A 6732-nucleotide genomic window follows, 5' to 3' on the forward strand; every position below is an offset into this window, starting at 1 on the left:
TGTTAGCGCTTGTTAAAGCTAAGGGATCTTCACATGCATGGGCTGATTGCTGTAAGAAGGCATGACCTGGTATACCTTAGGTATACCAGGTCATGCCTTCTGGCCGGCCTTAGCTAAAATGGAGCCCTAGGCGAAGTAGTGCTCTAGTGCCCCTTAAGCCGCACCCACACCATACTCGTGAAACACCCCTATTTGCTCCACATCCACAGGAAGGATCCATCTCTGTTAGAAATGCTACATCTAAAGAAATCCCAATTCCCTCCGCACCACATGCTCCAGAGACCTCAACCTCTTTACTACAATCAACAGAACATGCTGGAGGGACAGGTTCATAACCCAGAGACTGCCCATGCTATGGTACAGATTTCCCATACATGTCAAACAGAGCACCTCACTAGCCGTCTTCAAGAGAAATCTTGATGAGTGGATGGGAAACAGAAAATTCACCCCAGGGATCACTCCAGTGGCTTTACTTGACAGAGGCAATGGGAACTAAGGTCACGTGGCACGATGCCAGGGTAATCTTATGGGCTAGGCTTGTAAAGGCTCCAGGGCCATTAGCCTAGTACACACCTATGAACCTATAAACAACAGCAGGACCCCTAGAACCAGGGTGCCCCAACAATGACAGGTTTCGCTAGTGCTTACAGCAAGCTATGATTCCACACCATTTTCACACAGATGTGAGAATGTCTTCAGATGACTGACGCTGGCTGATTATGTTTGCATGGCAGTCAGCCTCTTAGTAATGAATAATGCAAATAAGGACCCTGGATATGTACTGTGACACCAGTATATCAGCAAAACCATAGATATTTTAAGGACTATTCTAATCAATAACTGTACATACATGCCTTATCTGTTAACATTAATTAAAAATAATGTATGTATCTAATAAGGGGCTGACACCCCTCTTCCAATACCTCTCAAACTCTGAGCTTTAAAAATCGTATTATAAGGTCAGAAAGAAGACCAGAGTCTTACTTTATACAATATAACTTTATATGCTAGACCCTATATAGTTCCTGGAAAGGAGTTTGCATGGGTTGTATTTATTTGTTTGATAATGTACATACCTATAAATGGGTCTGCCATTATGAGGAACATCAGTAAACCGAGAAGGAGCAAGACAATCTGAGGGCCAAAATTATAACGCACTGCCTAAATCATACCTTTAAGAAGTATGCCTGCAAGAACAAGTGTTTTCACATATTTTCAGTCACCCATGGCACATCAGACTATTTAAAAAGTCATACACAGTTAGTAATGAAAATAGTTTGATGTTAACTCCTGAACAATAATGCACACATCCAACAGGGGGACTGACACACCCCTCCCTGCCATATTGCATATTTCAAATAAATATCTATCAGAAAATACATAATCAAAGTTAAAAGCTATACTGTATACATTATATATCTTCTCCACCTGCCCCACAGTACAAAACAAACTTCCATTTGGTGGGTGTCAGCCCTCCTGAAGCATTTTTTTGCATTAATTTCTATTATGCATTTTAATCGTTTTATGAAATACCACAACATGGTATCCCTACAGAAATCAATCAGCTGTCCCAGATCTAGCAAAATGTTCCTAATTTTGCCTCTTGAGACCCCCCCTCTTTTTTTAGTTAAAATTTGAGAATTATGCTCAGATATACCTTCTGTTCTACTAACGTTTTAAGTGAATCGGAGTACTATTTAAAAAAATATTCCTTATTTTGGTCTTCTAATTTATTGATATGCATAAAAATATGTCACTCAATGCAGTCCGAAAGTTTTTTCAAGCGAGGAACACTACAGAGTTTGTTGAAAACATGGCAATATACACACACACATACCTACTCTCTCATACAACAACATACACATACCTTTTCTTTCATACAGTAACTAACAACTAGTCTAAATTCCACACACTCCTACTCTCTCAAACACACAGACAAGTACTTTCTCATACAGAAATAAACAAAACAACTATTTTAAATTATACACATCTACCTTCTCTCTGTTAGCAGCACACACATACACACACTCACGCACCTTCTCTCATACAAACAGAAGGGGTTATTGAAATTCTATATACACACGCCCAGACACACACTCTTTCTCTCACATACAGTAACAAACAGTTTGAATTACACACACATACACTTACTTACCATCTTTCTAACTCAAACTGCCACATGGACTTAGCCCACCTTCACAGAACTGCTAGCTTAAAATTTACGTGCGATTGAAAACTGAATTTACTTCCACACTGGCGTAAGCACGCATGATGCTCGTTTCATAGTTTAGTACTAGGCTATCTGCACTAGGGCATTTATAAGCCTAGCCATAGTGATGTGGCTATCGCCACCCCTTGTAGTGGTACTAAGTGTAAAGAACAGATTCAGAATACTGTGCCTCTGTCTTAGTAGTGACACATTGAAGACCCCTTTACTTAATAGAATTAGTTGACTGTGCCTCTGTCTAGTAGACACACACCCCTTTACTTAATAGAATTAGTTGACTGTGCCTCTGTCTAGTAGTGACACAAGGAGGAATCTCCCATCCACTCGTCAAGATTTCTCTTGAAGAGAGTCAATGAGGGGCTCTGCCTAACACAAACTGGGATTCTGTTCCAGAGTGTGGGAAGCCTCTGAGTTATGAATCTGTCCCTCCAGCATGTCCTGTTTATATTTGTGCCGAGGTTCAAATCTTTAGCTCCTGTGGTTCTGGTGGATTTGGATTTTTTGAGGTGGAGCATGTCCATCAATTCCTGATTGGAAATGGCCTTGTATGTCAGGCACAGGTCACCTCTAAGTAGGCGGTATGCTACTCAACATCTAAAGTTAGAAAGGAAAGGCTTTGAAACATTTTGCTTCCTTCTAGATCCCCCCCTCCCTCCAAGGAAGGAACTAGGACATTCATGGGCATGAAACTCCTTTCAGCTTAGCAAAGGAGCATCACAAGCTCCCTTCCAAGAAGGCTAGCTCTTCACAAACTGATATGATGTGCCTTCCTCCCCAGTCCTTAAGCTTCCCAAGGTGTAGCACTAGGGGGTCAGAAAATGACAGGAAGTTTAACAGATGGCCAAAGTAAAAGCCATCAGTGGCTAAACCAAATGGGAATCAGTAAACTTACAGGAAAATAAAAAGAAAATTAAGATGTAAAATTAGTACCCAGATTCATTAACTGACAAAGCAGGTTTTACATTTCAACAGTTCTGTCCCAAAGTGAAGGACTTCCTCAGAAATAAAATCACAGGAAGACAGTGTGACAAATGGAAATAGAAAAGTGACCAAAATCACAGGAAAACAAATAGGAAGCATGACTAAAGCAGGGTGGAGGCAAGCACAGCAGACACCTCTCCCTAACAAGGTATACAGATTACTAAACTGATGGGGCCTGCCAAGTCGCCCTCTTGACAGACACCTGTGGCATGAACTACATGTGAGGTCAAACCAAATGCTAAGTTTAGTATTTCCCCAGATCACATTGGATAGGCACTACCACTACAAAGAACGTAAACAGAGACCTGGGAACAATCAAAAGTGTTACGGGCCATTAACAGGTATAACAGCCAGAACAAGTCACGCCCCCACCCCCAAATAAAACCAAGGTCAACAAATACACCTTTATTAAAAGGCTCATTACAATTGGAACAGCCTAAAAGCTATGCCTCTAGACTCTACAGTATTCAACTTTAAACAAAAACAGTTATTTAAATATACAACTATATATTGAACAATTCGGTCATAATCACTATAAAACTATTTACAAGAACGGCTAAGACACGGTTTTAAATACACAAAAGGTAGTGTGTTAATACTTCAAGAAAAATCAGTTTTCACCCCCCAATTATACGTGGAAGTGAAACTAAATCCGATTAACAGTCATGCGTTCCAGATACGGTCTAACTGGAATGACTATACTACAAACCATTTCTTCACCCTACGCCACAACAGTGAAAACCAACCGTGCACTATGGTTAACCAAGGAAACACAGCAACTAATGTTAGAAAGTTAAAGGCACGAAAACATAAGTGTATTCAGTCACCAAGAAATCTGTCACACTACTCACACAAAAAACTGGTCATCTTTAAATAAGTTACTTCTCCCAGTTCCAACTATAACACTACAGTCTTTGTAAACATTGGCTGCTGTCAAATTTCGTTTTCTGACGCTATTGCTTTCCCCTTCTATATGCTAGTAAATCATGTGGAAGTTGTTCAGAACCAAGTGCTAAATGCATTTCATACCCGTAAAAATACAAAATTTCTAAAAAAAAAAAAAAAGCAGTCACGCCCTCTTCCTATGTAGTCTGTTATGGTAGAGATTCTTAAGACTCGCTTAGGTGTACCTCCTATTTAGACAGTACCTTTCTGACTTCCTTGTAATGGGCTGTATTCAGTCAACTTAGGGGCCATAGCGCGTAATGTCTCACCGCAGAACCAGGAACAAATTAAAAATAAAAACAGACGGGATACATTTAAAGACATCAATAATCAACTTAAAATATGCGAATGGGCCCTTTTAGGAAAGAAGCAAAAAGACTAGGGAGAAAGGAGTCCCCTTAGTTTAACATGCAAGAGCAACTATAAACATAACGCCTGATAAAAAATCATGGATTACAGCACAAAACCTAACAATTACAACTTTCATAAAGGAAGGGCGATATTGTAGTGAAGGGCCTCACCAGTTCGATTCGCGCAGACATGGGCGTGTCGAAAATTGAGTGACAACCCGGTCTGCATCGTGCATAACGGAGATGAAAAATATTAAATGTACACAAACGGCCCATTTCTTCCCTGCCCCTCAAAAAATATAATGCAAGTTTCCTTGTTTTATGCAGTTCAGAACCTAAATGTACGGAGGCAGACACCACATTGTCGTTGTAATGCAGCCGTGCACACCATCAGCATGACTCTAGTAGGAACACTACATAGATCTGTGCGCCCCACTGATACAGTAATGGATCACGTTAATGAACTCATCTTAACCAGCAAAAACATTCCAACATACGAAGTGAACGCTCAAGTCGTTTTAATGGTATTTAACAACCAATTAAAGAGAACTGCTGCTTCCCACACAACCGGCCATTGTAACACACACAGATGAACTTTTCCTACAACAGACAGAGCACTTAAAACATTCGCCACACTCAAGCTTTTCTTTAAAGCAATACGTGAACCGATAAGAAACGCTCTTTAGTTGCGAAGGCAATTAATAATAATCAGTATGCTTAACTACACGTTCCAAGTTTAAATGCTCTCAATGCAATTTCACGTATAAATAAATACAAGCTCAGATCAGAATCGCCTCTATACTCATGGGCCAAGTTTGCCGCCTCAATCCCGTGAGGATACAAGCCACCCTGGCCTAGTATATCTGATCGACTCATCACCTCTGAACTTTCCGTGCCCGTTCTCGTTGCCTCACGCGCATTGCCGAAGGATGACCATCAGCTCACGGAGGAAGTCTTCTCATTTCAAGCTGGGCCGGGCTCCACACCAGCCCGATCGAATAAGATCAACGTGTAGATTAGACAAATGAAGAAAACACTCACAGTAACAACAAACCACCCATTCACACAGACATTCACTCACGCATCCACACACACTATCACTCGCATTCATCTTTAAGGAGAAGACGCTAATACCGCAGTCGACCTGCTGCGGATGTAAAAGTGGGTGGGAGGGAGGGAGGGAGGGCGCTGGGCGCTAGGCGCTGCCCCCCCCCCCCATATGGTTACGAGTCGGCACTTCCGACGCCCTTGTATTTTTTTTTTATTTTATTTTAATTAGTTTAGTTAGTTAGTGCATTCTTTCTTCCCAGCACCTGCTACAAGCACTGGGAAGAAAGAATGCAGTAATTAAAATAAAAAAAATAAATAAGCCAAAACTGCGCCCTTTACGAGGCCGGCCTGTTATGCGCCCTAGGCGGTCGCCTAGTTCGCCTATGCCTAAGGCCGGCCATCAAGTTTTTATTTAGTTTCTCCGATCTTTCAGTCAGAAGGGTTACAGGACCCGGTAGTAAATCCCGCAGTAAGTGGTCTGGAACAGTCACTGTACAAAACCTATAAATCTGATACTACCAACACACATTGCCAAAGTTTTATTGCCATTGTTGTTGTCTTTCGGCCTTTCCCGGTTAGGGGTCGCCACAGCGGAACTCCGGTCCGCTAATGATTGGCAGTAGAGTTTCACGGTGCCTAGTTGCCAGCTCGACGCCCAATCTTCAATTACGACCCTTAATTTCATAAATTCCTTCAATGTCTTCTCGGTTTTTTTGTCAAACAGGCACTGCCATAGATGGCATCTGTTGGAACCGCTATTACTTCACCTCCTTTTAACACATTCACAGCTGAGTTCACGATCTCTCCATCTCCGGTGCTACAGCGACTCTCCAGCGTTGGTCCATTCCTACTGCTAACGCCAGGTAATCGCAGCACTCGGGACTTCATTTCTATATTCAAGACGCTTGTAGCCAGAGACAGTGTTCGCAGACGACGTGAAGTTCAACATATTATTTAAAAAACACAGTTATCTCCAGTTTCTCCACCATAAGAAGTATGAAACAGTAATATCTGTCACTGTTTACTGGTTGTAATCCTCAGTGTCTTACCATTAAAGCCAAACTTTACGACAGACAGGGCATCAAAAGAGGCAACGTGGGGGGCATTTCGTTAAATCTGGGACATTTGGGAGGTACCCCGTGGGAACTGTATGTTCTTTAAGCCACCCCCCGCGAAGTT

The 6732-nt window shown here is 41.7% G+C and overlaps 1 non-coding gene across 1 annotated transcript; it reads right to left on the reverse strand.

The window, feature by feature from the left end:
- Positions 1-5282: 5282 nt before the first annotated feature.
- LOC122800617 lies at positions 5283-5592 on the reverse strand. Its single transcript, XR_006364619.1, has one exon.
- Between the last annotated feature and the right edge of the window lie 1140 nt (positions 5593-6732).

Source organism: Protopterus annectens, chromosome 4.part0, assembly GCF_019279795.1.
Source record: "Protopterus annectens isolate FY-2018-M chromosome 4.part0, PAN1.0, whole genome shotgun sequence".
Lineage (NCBI taxonomy): Eukaryota > Metazoa > Chordata > Ceratodontiformes > Protopteridae > Protopterus > Protopterus annectens.